The sequence below is a fragment of the Pecten maximus genome, chromosome 3 (assembly GCF_902652985.1).
Source record: "Pecten maximus chromosome 3, xPecMax1.1, whole genome shotgun sequence".
In the NCBI taxonomy this organism is placed as follows: domain Eukaryota; kingdom Metazoa; phylum Mollusca; class Bivalvia; order Pectinida; family Pectinidae; genus Pecten; species Pecten maximus.
The window spans coordinates 15,574,749-15,588,817 of record NC_047017.1 but is presented as its reverse complement, the minus strand read 5'-3'; the positions used below and the strand labels follow the sequence as shown (position 1 = coordinate 15,588,817).

The following is a 14,069-nucleotide window of genomic DNA, read 5'->3' as shown; positions in this document are numbered from 1 at the left end:
AATGGACTCATTTCCTAAAACCTGTACTATCACAGATAAAATGACAATGGAAGCAGATGCTTTTTACAAGATATGATGTCATAACAATATCAACTTGAAATTTCAAAATGTTGGAAAAATAATTCACTTGGGCTTAAACAGCCTTAGTGAATATCAATTTTATGACTTATTTTCTCAACCACTAATTTAATATTCCAGTCTGCAATATAAACGGGATGATTATATTATTTATTTATTTAAAACACAATTGTTCAATAGAAAGGAGATTTAAAGTTTATTCATAAATGTGATCATAAAAATATGACACTTCATTAAAGTCTCCCAATAACACAAAGTTTACGTAATTACTTACGTATGATCTATAACTTACCTGATTGTAATTCCAGTATTGTCAGGTAAGATTGTGTATTGCATGTCCTACCTGTGCATGTACTTATAGTTTATGTCAATATAGGTGTAGGTGTATTTAAATCCTAGGACAACACTCCATCATACTATTCCACACTCCTACTCACTACCAAGCAGGTCCACCACGATACAGTAATCGATGGCTATCAGGTTCCCCCACAAAAGCTTTCCTACAGCTGTAGGAAGCAGAAATTGTACTGTACATTTGTCCTGAATCTGTATTGTTATGTTAATTTGGGGAGTAAATCTTACATGTAAAATGTGATGTCAAGATATGAACAGGTTTTATTGATTTGGATATTATCATTGTTTGTGACTGAGATTTAGAACAGGACGGGAAAACTCGAACTTTATATTTATAATTATAATAATAACATTAGTGTGGAGTTTTTCATACTGCTATATCACAACAACATAGCCATTTCAAAGTGGTTCACAAATTATCATCAGTGGCCTTCAGTAACCAGCCAATGTCATTCTCATAACCCCTTGGCAGCCGGAGCTGCCATTTCAGCTAACAGCTTACACACGATATATCTTGCACTGCCCTACCATTTACATTTACAGCTGAGTCAACTGGAAGACAAAAGAGTAAAGTATCTTGTTCAAGGATACAACACAGTACCCTTCCAGATCTCGACGTAATGACCCTAGGGTCACGTAGCCCAGGTGTGACATTCCACTAGACCATCATGCTTCCAATTGTGGGAGTATTTGTAATGTTAATATAGAGTTCAAAAATTATTCATCTGTTGCCATTGTTTCTGCAAAATATAGTCCCTGAGGCTGTCAGACAACTGAAGTGTGACATTCTGATGACATCCTGAGGATGGGGACAACTGAAGTGTGACATTCTGATGACATCCTGAGAATGGGCACAACTGAAGTGTGACATTCTGATTACATCAGAGGATGGGGACAACTGAAGTGTGACATTCTGATGACATCCTGAGGATGGGGACAACTGAAGTGTGACATTCTGATGACATCCTGAGAATGGGCACAACTGAAGTGTGACATTCTGATTACATCAGAGGATGGGGACAACTGAAGTGTGACATTCTGATGACATCCTGAGGATGGGGACAACTGAAGTGTGACATTCTGATGACATCAGAGGACAGGACAACTGAAGTGTGACATTCTGATGACATCCTGAGGATGGGGACAACTGAAGTGTGACATTCTGATGACATCCTGAGAATGGGCACAACTGAAGTGTGACATTCTGATTACATCAGAGGATGGGGACAACTGAAGTGTGACTGATTACATCAGATGATGGGGACAACTGAAGTGTGACATTCTGATGACATCCTGAGGATGGGGACAACTGAAGTGTGACATCATGATTACATCAGATGACGGGACAGCTGAAGTGTGACATCATGATTACATCAGATGATGGGGACAACTGAAGTGTGACATTCTGATTACATCAGATGACGGGACAGCTGAAGTGTGACATCATGATTACATCAGATGACGGGACAGCTGAAGTGTGACTGATTACATCAGATGATGGGGACAAATGAAGTGTGATATTCTCATTACATCAGATGACGGGACAGCTGAAGTGTGACATCATGATTACATCAGATGACGGGACAACTGAAGTGTGACATTCTCATTACATCAGATGACGGGGACAACTGAAGTGTGACATTCTCATTACATCAGATGATGGGGACAACTGAAGTGTGACATTCTCATTACATCAGATGATGGGGACAACTGAAGTGTGACATTCTCATTACATCAGATGATGGGGACAACTGAAGTGTGACATTCTGATGACATCAGAGGACAGGACAACTGAAGTGTGACATTCTGATTACATCAGATGATGGTGAAAACTGAAGTGTGACATTCTGATGACATCAGAGGACAGGACAACTGAAGTGTGACATTCTGATTACATCCTGAGGATGGGGACAACTGAAGTGTGACATTCTGATTACATCAGATGATGGTGAAAACTGAAGTGTGACATTTTGATTACATCAGATGTTGGTGAAAACTGAAGTGTGACATTCTGATTACATCAGATGATGGTGAAAACTGAAGTGTGACATTCTGATCATATCCTGAGGATGGGAGCAACTGAAGTGTGACATTTTGATTACATATCTTACAACCAAAAGCTTTCTTTATAAAACAAACAAATGTACATTAAATGTGTCAAAGTATATTGATGATGATTATAGTCAGTCTTATATTGATAATACACATACATTATTGACAGTCTAGTCTACTTCAATTATCACAATTTGTGTGCTTATAGTTTGATAATGGAGAAAAGTTTCCAACCTTCTTTCTGCTGTCAACTTAACAACAGAAACAGAATTCTGTATCAGGGTAATATTCTAACCTTATATGTACTTAGGCAGCTTTTGTCACTGTTTAAATTGTGATCATTGATCATGTTTGTTCGGGACAGCCTAATACTCTACATTATCAGAGATCAGGGTAATTATCTCCCCTAACGCTGCTCACATGCTCAATGTGTGTAGTTCATTTCTGAAATCTATATCATTCACAAAATAAGGGGACCACAAATAAAAAATAAATAAAATGTTCTCATATTTTACCAGGAAGTCAACGCTGCATGCCACCGAGTGTTTAAGAGTTAATTCCAATGTACAGCCTTAGTATGAAACATCCGTTGTACTTGTTTTAGTACAGAAACTCGAGATATGGGAGGTAAATATTGACGAGATACACCTGGTGTAGATAGCGTTATGATAACACATTGTAACTATTGATAACCTATAGTTCATCTACACGGCAATCATCATAGCTTTTACCTACTGTACAGCCATTATTCATTGTTGATAGCATGGTTTATGAAAAAGTTGGTGTTTGTAGATAAAATATTATCAGCCTATTGTAATCAATGATACCTATAACAATTGAAAATTTTATGCTACAGTTTCGCAATATATAAAGATATCAGACATGATGTGAATCTCTATACAGGTATCTTTTAAGGTCAAATTTACTCCTTTCAGTAAGATATATCTTTCGAAGTCTCAATGTACAGATCCTTGTGTAACAGAGGTGATTATCATATATTTATCTCAGCATGTCCTCAAAGGATCAAACTCGGGACCCCTGGCTCACCAGTTTGATCCCATACCGTTCGAACAAGAGAAATTCTGTTAAGCTGCAATGGTTAGAAGCAGCAAGTGTCTTGCCAGAGTGACACTTAATTCTTTTCTTTTACCTTACCAGAACAACAAAGAGAGTCAGTTTTCACTGGACCTAACAATTTTCGAACATTATGTAAGTGGGATTACTTATAAGTTTTACGTCAATATTCAGATATACAGGGTACATTTAAATCGTAAACATAACATATATATCTATATTAAGTGTACATAACTGAAATGGAATCTGGTCTAGATACCTGCAACATTGAGTTCCCAAACCACATGCTGTTGGAATGTATTGAATAATTCCGCACAAAAGCCGTAAATCCGGCTGAAATATTACACTGATAAGTTTATCCTGTAAGGCACATGTAGTTGGCAATCCACAGTCATACAAACCCCTATTGTGATACCTTGTACAGGTATATATACCACCTTGACAGAAATATTGATTCCGTAGATATAGACCTCAACTCAATGAGGCATGTGACAGGCTTAACTTCACCAGAAATAAACGAGAAGAGAAAAATTCAATATTTTAAATGCCATTTTGCTAATGTCGATCCGTAAAGTACATGATTTGATTTGTAAATACAATATTTGGATGTTTATACTTGTCAATCAGTTTAATATAGATACTGGTACATCAAAGGTTACTGGATCAGACACTTGAGAGACATTTAACTCTATATACAGTGGTGACTTTAAGGTAATGTGAACACCACTCCACAAGTTATGATAATGAAGAACACCACACAAATAATCTTCAATAGTTCCGAGTTACGAGTAAATGTGAGATAACACTGTCACCCTCACTGGTGTGGGATGGGGCATTTTTGTCTCATTTTGGGAAGAAAATTCGTGAATATGAGAAAGTTTTTTCATGAATAAACTACAAATTTTGATAATTTGATTTAAGTGTGAAATAATTTCAATTGGGAATGGGGGCCCAAAAAAGCCTACAGAAAAGGCCTGCTCTGGCATCGCTGACAGCATCAACGTTCACCACAAAACTTTTTCGGAGTAATTAATTTATACATCCAGTAACAGGAAAAAGAGAAACTGTAGCAGCCAGAGCAGGGTTCAAACCTGGGACCCTCCAAACTCTAGATGAACACTGAGCTATCTGGTCGCCGATGATCAACCCAGTCGACTACATTCCTCCCGCCTTTTTTTCCAAGTCTTCATACCTGAAGACTATAAGTTAAGATATCCCCTTGCTAAGCATACTCCCAATGCTTTAAACAGGGGTAGACAAGCTCACCAGTTATGTAACAGGAGAAAGAGAAATGGTAGTGACCAGACCAGGGTTCAAACCTGGGACCCTTCAAACTCTAAACGGACACTCGACCAACTGAGCTACCTTGTAGCAGATGATCAACCCAGTCCAGTTCAGTGAGTGCTACCCATCCTACAACCTTCCAATTGGTATTAACCTACATTATAGGTCTAGGAGTGATGAAACAGAAGAACAATATGGAATTCATTTTTTTTCTTTCTTTTTTTCAATTTATGTTAATTTTACAATGTTTTGGACTTTTTGCATCAAAACTCATTTTAAAATATAACTAGAACACTGACACGTCAAGTATACTTCCCATACCCCTGTCTTTATATAATCATTATAGGTCTAGATATGATAAAATGACAACTGAGTGTTGGAATTTGAATAATTTTCTAATCTAAGTTTCACATATTTTAGATTTAATTGTTCATCGAATCTAAATTTGTTGACATTATCTTTCGAATTTGAATCTTCACAAAATAAAATATGGCTTATGTTTTGTATCAGATGCATTAATTTGACATTTGAGAATTTATATCCCGATTAGTTACTGAAATTTTATTATAAGCATTTTGCGGGGTTGCCGACAGTGAGCTTCACAATCATTAATTGTACTTGTTTTTCTTTACTTGGAGCATGCTTCCTCAAAAGTCATATTTCTCTTTCATTTTGTTACTTTGCATTTTAAACTCCTCCTTTCAAATTTTGCATCCCCTCCCCTATAGAGTCCAACATTGTTGTGATAAGGAAATAATGTTAACTTAACTGAAATTAAAAAAGCAATATCTAAAAGATGATGTTTTGCAATGATTCAATTTAATATACAGTACTTATCAAGCTCAATCATCATATTAACTGATTTATTCCTAACAGGCATTTTTGTCTCATTCAATACAAGTATTTCATAATCCAAACATCTGCATGACTGAGACTACTGAAATCGGCATTCATGCTGCTACACAAACCACTTTTCAATCAATCTGAAAATCTGTGTTTACAAAACAGAGATTCCAACACCTTTATTAACTTTCTCGCTGCAGGACAGATGTGTTGTGTCGAAATTGAACGTAATTATGAACTTTAAACCAGACTGCTTACTTTAAAGATTCCAATTTTCATTGCTATCCGTGGTATCTTGAGATTTAAAGATTAAGGATAAACTGACCGAGAGATTATAACCTAATAGTATAATCCTGTTTAGAAAATAACTCACATTTCAGATTCAAACTTTGATAACCATGTCCCTTTAAATTATAATTAACAGAGATTTTGACTTTTTTGTATGTATCTGTGCTTATCAAGACCCCCTCAAACAAGCCCTGTTCTCTCGCTGCATTGTGGGGGACAATTAGTGGTCAGATTTTACTCCTACATAAAACTATTTTAATGAGGTCTTAAATATGATTGGTAGCTCCTTCACTTAACAATGGTTTCCTAGCTAGTACAATTTCATTTGACTAAACTTGAATGTTGATTTTTATTGTCAGCAGTTTTTGGAGTATTTTAGCTACTATGAAAATTTTCTAAGCATCAATGACATACATCTAAAATAACAATTGATGAGAAAACTTATAATGCATCTATCTTTAATGTGAGGCAAGCTTTGATTTTTAAGGATTTGCAATAAAAGATAAAATATTCAATGATATGGTTCAACCCCAATAATTCAACAAGTTCAGAATTTTCTGAGAAATATTTCCACTGAAGTCTTTAAGAATCAATGCCTCTGAACACAAGCCAGTGTCCATCTTAAAAAGTTTTTTTAAATAGTTAAAATGTACGCCATGAACATATAGATACATATACATGTATGTACAATTTTTGCATTATCAGAATTTTCATATATATGCAAATAAGCAGAGTTCAGTATAAAAGTCTATGTAAATACCTGCAGTTAAAATACAAAGAGAAAGAAGGAAAAATTCAAGACCTGAATATTTTATGCATATAAGCAGGTTATGCAAATAACCGATCTACAAATAAGTGGATTGCTCAGTACATAATTTTTCTGGAGGTAGAATCCCTTGATTTTCATTGTGTTAAGACAGTACAGTTGCCATGACAACGGAGTGATATACAACTTACTTTTGTGTTAAGATATCCACGTCATCTGTTGTCTATATGTATAGAACACTATATCCAGTTAGGTACTACCACGATTCCATGTCCCATTCACACTCTAACAGCTACTACTGGTAATATCTTCTAAGCCATTCAGCTATTGAATATCTACCCAATACACACGGCAGGATTACGGTAAAGCTTTTAAAAGTCTGATGACCTCAAATTACCAACAGATCTTAATGCTTAAATTTCAAAGTCATTTGATATTTGTTAATTTACAATTCAAATGACAAATTATGTTTTTTTGCAGGTATATATAACCATTTCATCAGAATAATTGACAAGACTTTGAATGGTGTATGCAAATTATCTCCCTTTAATTATCACTGAAGGAAGAATATTTCTATCCAGGTGGGAGGATCTCTTGTGATAAAAAATAAATACATTTATAGATTTCCTTTTGAGATCTTATACCTTAAGCGCTACATATCTTAAGTTGCTCTTTCTTCTATTAATTAATTTTATGAAGTTATGCACTTTTAAAAAGTATTACTGTTAATTCGTGTGTAAATTTAGGTTCCAAATTAAATTGGAGTCTCCTTCCACATAACAAGGGTTGATAAGTGCAGAACTGTACATGTGTATGCTGTAATCATTCAGAGAAAGTCTGGGTTGTCCAGTCACTTTTTACATTGTACTTTGGGAACAAATTTCTCATGTGTATCTGTATAAAAAAAAAAAATGATTTTCATGGATTTTATTTAATTTACATGTACAACTGAAAAAGTTAAAGGAGTATAATCAATATCAGTAGACATAAATTACAGTGGAACTTCGTTAACTCGAAGTCGACGGGACCACGAAAAAACTTCGAGTTATCCGAGTGTTCGAATTAAGCGAGATTGGTGACTGTTTCATTTCTACACCTGTAAAAACATCAGCCGGGTAGATCTACCGGTGTGTCAGAGATTAGTTCCGCTTGAGCGAACGGGTAGATGAGTTGTTGACTATCGTGTGTACTAATATCAGCGACCGCCTTGGGAAATTACCTGATGTAAGTAAAGCAGTACTTTTTATCACCAAGACTTGTTGTTATAAGATTCAACCGACAATTTCTTTTATGAATTTATGAAACACTTATAATAGCATGTAGGTTAGTAGTGCCGATATGTTCAGTATTACAAACGGAATTTAGCTCTTAAAAAATGTCGGCGTTTACCACCGATCGACGAAAATTATACTTCGAGTTATTCGATCATTTGTAATAGGATTTTTATTGTTGGGACCAAATTTTCACTTCGTATTATCCGAGTTTTTCGAGTTTTCCGAGTTCGAGTTTTCCGAGTTTTCTTTACTAAGATAAAGAGAGAATTCGGCCAGGACCGACGAGGTACTTCGAGTTAAGCGGGGTATTCGAGTTTTCCGAGTTCAAGTTAACGAAGTTCCACTGTATATACAATGGCATTTTCGAAATTATCATTCATGAGGCAAAACATTTATTTGATTTTTTCAAAGCCCTCAGCAATTAATAGGCTTTAATATCACTGTATGTGATTCACAAATAGTGTGTTTCCTACCACAAAATTATTTAATTGAGTGCCCAATGTTAATTTTAAAACACTTTTATTTGTTGAATCACAATTTTTAAAATTTTGAATGCTTTTAGCCTTTATCGGGAACCATTTGGAGGCAAAGTCATCATCATCATATCAATGACATATTCTTTTTAAATTTAGGGCACATACATCTTTGAGTTAAGTTTAACATATTTTTATTCAAACAATATGTCATCAAAAAGTTATCCAATTTGTTTTTGGTATTATTGAAGTGAAAAAATAAACGTGTAAGAAATATGATTGTAAGATAAAAATAAAAGGAAAAAGTCACTGCTGTCAAAGAACGAAAGTGTAAGAAATATGATGGGGAAAAAATTGAATGAAAATGAAGGGCAATAGTTACTGTCAATACAGATTATTGTGATTGTCTCCCTTTTTTTTTGTTAGGGTTACAGAAATTTGATTATGGATAGAACTTAAGGGAAAAGGAGGATAAACTGAGGAATATTTTGTGTGTCAAAAATTACACACATTATTTAATAAGAATTTTATTTTAGAGATCTAGAAAAAAAACAAAACAAGAGGCCCATGGGCCTTAACGGTCACCTGAGATTTGAATATTTCAGTTTATTTAATTGACCCTTTTTGCTTTTGCCCCCCCCCCCCCCCCCCTTTTCCGTCAATTTGGCCCTTTTAAGCCCTGCCCATCAGCCCCTGGGGGTCAGCCAGGGCCAACATGTGCATGCCATCAAACTGTCATCCCATGCTGACAATGGTTACAAAATTAGAATGAATTCCAATAGAAATAAAACAAATGAAAGTCAAAAATGTTATTTCCCTATATAAACTATAGTAAAGTTTAGCCCCGCCCCAGGGGCAAACTTGAGACCCCAGGGTCATGAAATTCACAATTTTGGTAAAGAACCTTCAAACCCAGCCATCTATGAAGTGTATTTGATTCTTTGATATCTGAGAGTAGAGAAGAAGATTTGTGAAATTTCAGTCAATTTGGCCCTTTTTAGCCCCGCCCATCAGCCCCTGGGGGTCAGTCAGGGCCAACATGTGCATGCCATCAAACTGTCATCCCATGCTGACAATGTTTACAAAATTAGAATGAATTCCAATAGAAATGAAATAAATTAAAGTCAAAAATGTGATTTCCCTATATAAACTATAGTAAAGTTTAGCCCCTCCCCAGGGGCAAACGTGAAACCCCTGGGTCATGAAATTTACAATTTTGGTAAAGCACCTTAAGGCCCTTCCATCTATGAAGAGTGTTTGATTCCAGCATATCTGAGAGTAGAGAAGAAGATTTTTGAAGTTTTAGTCAATTTGACCCTTTTTGGCCCCGCCCCTCAGGCCCCTGGGGGGTCGGGACCATATAATTTACAATTTTGGTTGACCTTTAGCCATAGAAGCTTCCTGCCAAATTTCATAGAATTTGGTTTGTGGGTTTTGGAGAAGAAGTCGAAAATGTAAATTGTTTACGGACGCACGACGGACGACGCACGACGGACGACGCACGACGCACGACAACGGACAAAAGGGGATTAGAATAGGTCACTTGAGACTTTGTCTCAGGTGACCTAAAAACACTCCTGTCTGTTTCGCCACTTAAAAAAATTGTTGCCATCATCTCAGATTGAAACATGAGGTTAGAACCTTTTAAATGTTGAACTATATGTACAAATACATAATCCTCTTTCTCTCCACCACCTTGGTAAAATTAAATCTCTTTAAAGAATTCTTAAATCTATTCTATTTAGCATATATTCGCAATGGCAGTTTTTTCAAGTCTAAATTAATTATATTTCGTATGGCTTTTTGGTCATTCCAGAAGGCAAAACAATTTATACACAAACACAGGTGTTTGGTTTTTCATTATTCTAAATTGCTGAATATCTACCATACATGTATACCATACTGTACTTATTGGGCCAGAACAACCTCACTCTTACCATATAATAGGTCATTATGCCATTAGTGTAAAGATCTGGTTATTAAATTCAATTATGATACATTATACATTTTTTTCAATATTCAATTACATATTCTTAAATTCATGATAAGTAAAAAATAAATTAGCTTGGAAGGCAATTTATAAATATCTTTTAAAAAATTCATATTAAAAATAAACCAAGATTTTTATTCTGATGTGTAGAATTAATGAGTCTGACACTTAAAATTTATAAAAAAAATTATTATCTTAAAGAGATAAATACTTGGAGTTCACTTTCCGCTTCTGCCTTGCAGATACAACATGTATATATATATGTGTGTGTTTATAAATAATTTATTGATACATTGTATCATATATATATACCAAATGGTACATCCTGCCTGTGGCTCAATTTCATTCAATAAATATCTGCCAAGGGTGATGAATTCAATCAAACCTTTATGAGAAACCGAATGAACGTCCTTCTTAACAGAAAATTTTAAAGTGTCATTTATATATTCTATACAGATTTACTCTAGAGAAAAATTCAATGTCCGAAACAAAATTTTAAAACATCAATTCTAGACGATTTCTTCTCCTTAAAATGAATAGCTTTAAAAACATCAAAGGGCAACACTGTATAAACAAACAAATTAAAATCACATGGACAATAACAGCTTTATATATAAATTGATATTACTTACTCAACCATAACTGTTTTTAATCCAATCCACATTGTTTGTACTTTCCTCTGAAAGCCGGTGACCTAGTTATTGCAGAGGAACCCTTGAAAGTTTGAGCTGTAATGAAAACAGGGGTAATTCTCGATAATACTGTTAAAACATTATTTGGATTACTCCAATAGGTTTTCAGTGATTTTGTGTATATATCTTTGTGTAATGTCCGTCTATGTTTATCTAACGGATACACAGCTATAGTCATTTTCATTTCTTATGAGTTAAAGTCATAATATTGTATGTGAAAGGATTCACATAAATGTTCTTTGTAAAGAATATTGGAAGAAAAAGCAATTTACTTTTAAAGTTTGTCTGTTAATACCTACCTATCTGAAAATAAATTGTTGCCCATAGATTTCTTCATTTTGTATAATTCATTTAGATTTTTCATTACTACATGAAATTTTAATATATATGACAAGATTTTTTATTAAACAAATTTCAATTAACTGAATAAATCAGTACAGTAAAAAATAAAATACATATATCTAGCTTATTCTTGGAGACAATTTTAATACAAGGATGAGTAGGCATGACTTTTTGTTCTAGTTGAATTAAGACTTTGTCACTTAAACAGTCAAACTGTATGAATGGTCACTTTAGATTGACAGATGTATAATTCTGGAACATATTTCTTCTGCTTGTAAAATTTCAATTTAATGGTCCTTGTTGTCCATTAAGTTAAAAGGCTGGCCTACAATTTCCACTAGTGTAGTATAAGTTACACAACTTGTCTGGCTAGTTATAGGTCTATATATACAATGTACAAAGTAATTCATCCGATTCTTGTCAATATTTTGGAGATAAAACATTTATTAACTTTGATGGTGCTACCTCTACAGATTACTGAGGGTCAAGTTGTTTGCTCAATGCCTTAAAAGGGGACATAAAAAATAGGGTGGCATCACACTTAATTGGAATTTGTCATAAAACAAGCACTTAACAGGAATTAAGTGCTCCAACAATAAAACTTCTAATTTGTGATACTCAAAGTTAAATTCCCTGAAGTAAGTAATATACCTTCACATTTCATTTTACATGGCTTAACATCACAACATTGTTACATAATGATCATATGAACTGTTAACAAATCTTGACTTTGAGCGAAATATTGACCAAGTGATCTGCACAGTCAGCAGTTATGGGAGCTTGACCCTGGGTGTTAGAAACTATGGGATCTTGACCTTGGGTGTCAGTATTTATGGAATCTTGACCTTGGGTGAAAGTAGTTATGAGATCTTCACATTGGGTGTTAGTAGTTATGGGATCTTGACCTTGGGTGTCAGTAGTTATGGGATCTTGACCTTGGGTGTCAGTTGTTATGGGATCTTGACCCTTGGTTGTCATTAGTTATGGGATCTTCACATTGGGTGTTAGTAGTTATGGGATCTTGACCTTGGGTGTCAGTTGTTATGGGATCTTGACCTTGGGTGTCAGTAGTTGTGGGATCTTGACCTTGGGTGTCAGTAGTTATGGGATCTTGACCCTTGGTGTCAGTAGTTATGGAAGCTTGACCTTGGGTGTCAGTAGTTATTGGATCTTGCCATTGGGTGTCAGTAGTTATGGAACCTTGACCTTGGGTGTCAGTAGTTATGGGATCTTGACCTTGGGTGAGAAATTAAGAGGTCTTGACCTTTGGTGAGATTTAGTTTAAAAGTCTTGACCTATTGTGGGATTTTAAGGGGAACCTGACCTTGAGAAAGAGGGTATGGGATCCCAACCTCAAGTAAGCTAGGTTTTAAGAGGTGTGGTATATCTTGATCTAGAGCGTACTGTAGATAATTTTTGTATACATGTATATGGAGTTGCAGAACACTGTCTTGTGGATCAATATCCAATTATAATATCAAGCTTAGTAAAATGCTAACTTGTAAATTTGATATTTGATATCTTAAAATCAGACAGTCATAATGGTAGTACAAATATTTCTGGCTGTCTATTAAACCATCACAGCATCTTCAACATAACAGTGTTAGTCTAGTGCATATTGTATGTATGTGACTGCAACCCTTTGAAAAAATCCTTTTCCGGTTTTTTGGTAAAAGTCATTGGAGACTCAGAGGAAATTTGGACAACCATATGGATATACTGGTACATGTACTTGTACAATTGTATGTAAAATATACATTATATAAGGTTCAACAAAATAGATATTTTATATACAGGCATACTTTCCAGAATATGTTTAACATATATTGAAAAATACTGTGTTTTTAATAGTCTATGTAAACGTGTATGCATTGATTACAATATGATATAGTTACATTTGTATACGCACATTTCATATTGAAATTATCACGTACTAAGGGAAATAACCATGTATGTTTTTACTCGATTTTCAGACCAGTAGCTATAGTTTTACAAAAGGATCAGGCAAAATAAATATCTAGGATATAATATTTCCCTCCATCGGGCATGGTACTTACATTAATATAGGACGTATTTTAATTTATTGGGGTCTCTTTTCGAGACCATAGGGGCTCGGTTTGGGGATTTTGAGTAAACATATGACGTCAGTTAACAACCACAACACAAATTCATTCTGAAACCTTATAAAATTCGGGGTTATCGATGTATGAAAACGATAACCCTCGCTTTTATAAGGTTTCTGAATAGATATGAATTCTTAATTTATAATGTTGTGGTTGTTGGAAATGATGTATATTACTCAAAATTTCGAAACTAAGCCTCTGTAATCACTTGGCCCTGTGCTGTACCGTACCGATTAGCCACATCTGCTTCCTAATTCCTGTCGTCAGAATCACAGACTGACCTGATTCTCGGTTAAGTTGTATCATGTGATGAATAATAACACCTTTACCTACAACTTACAGTTGTACATTCTGTTCCAGCATGAACTTTCTTGAAGATGGCGCCGTCGGTTACGTAAGAAAGGCAGAGCTCTCGAAGATCTACACGCGCTCTGTC

At 34.9% G+C, this 14,069-nt stretch overlaps 1 protein-coding gene across 9 annotated transcripts in view; it reads right to left on the bottom strand.

Annotated features, from left to right (window-relative positions):
• LOC117323339 (ninein-like protein) overlaps positions 1-7,052 on the bottom strand; it is a 73,027-nt gene extending 65,975 nt beyond the window's left edge. For 7 of the 9 annotated variants that reach the window (XM_033878489.1, XM_033878495.1, XM_033878491.1 and 4 more), the window contains exon 1: positions 6,931-7,051. The gene's annotated coding sequence lies outside the window, so the exon portion shown is untranslated. Of the gene's footprint in view, positions 1-3,817; positions 3,931-6,930 lie in introns of those variants that run through there. The other 2 variants (XM_033878496.1, XM_033878490.1) reach the window with 2 other exon arrangements.
• Positions 7,053-14,069: the final 7,017 nt, after the last annotated feature.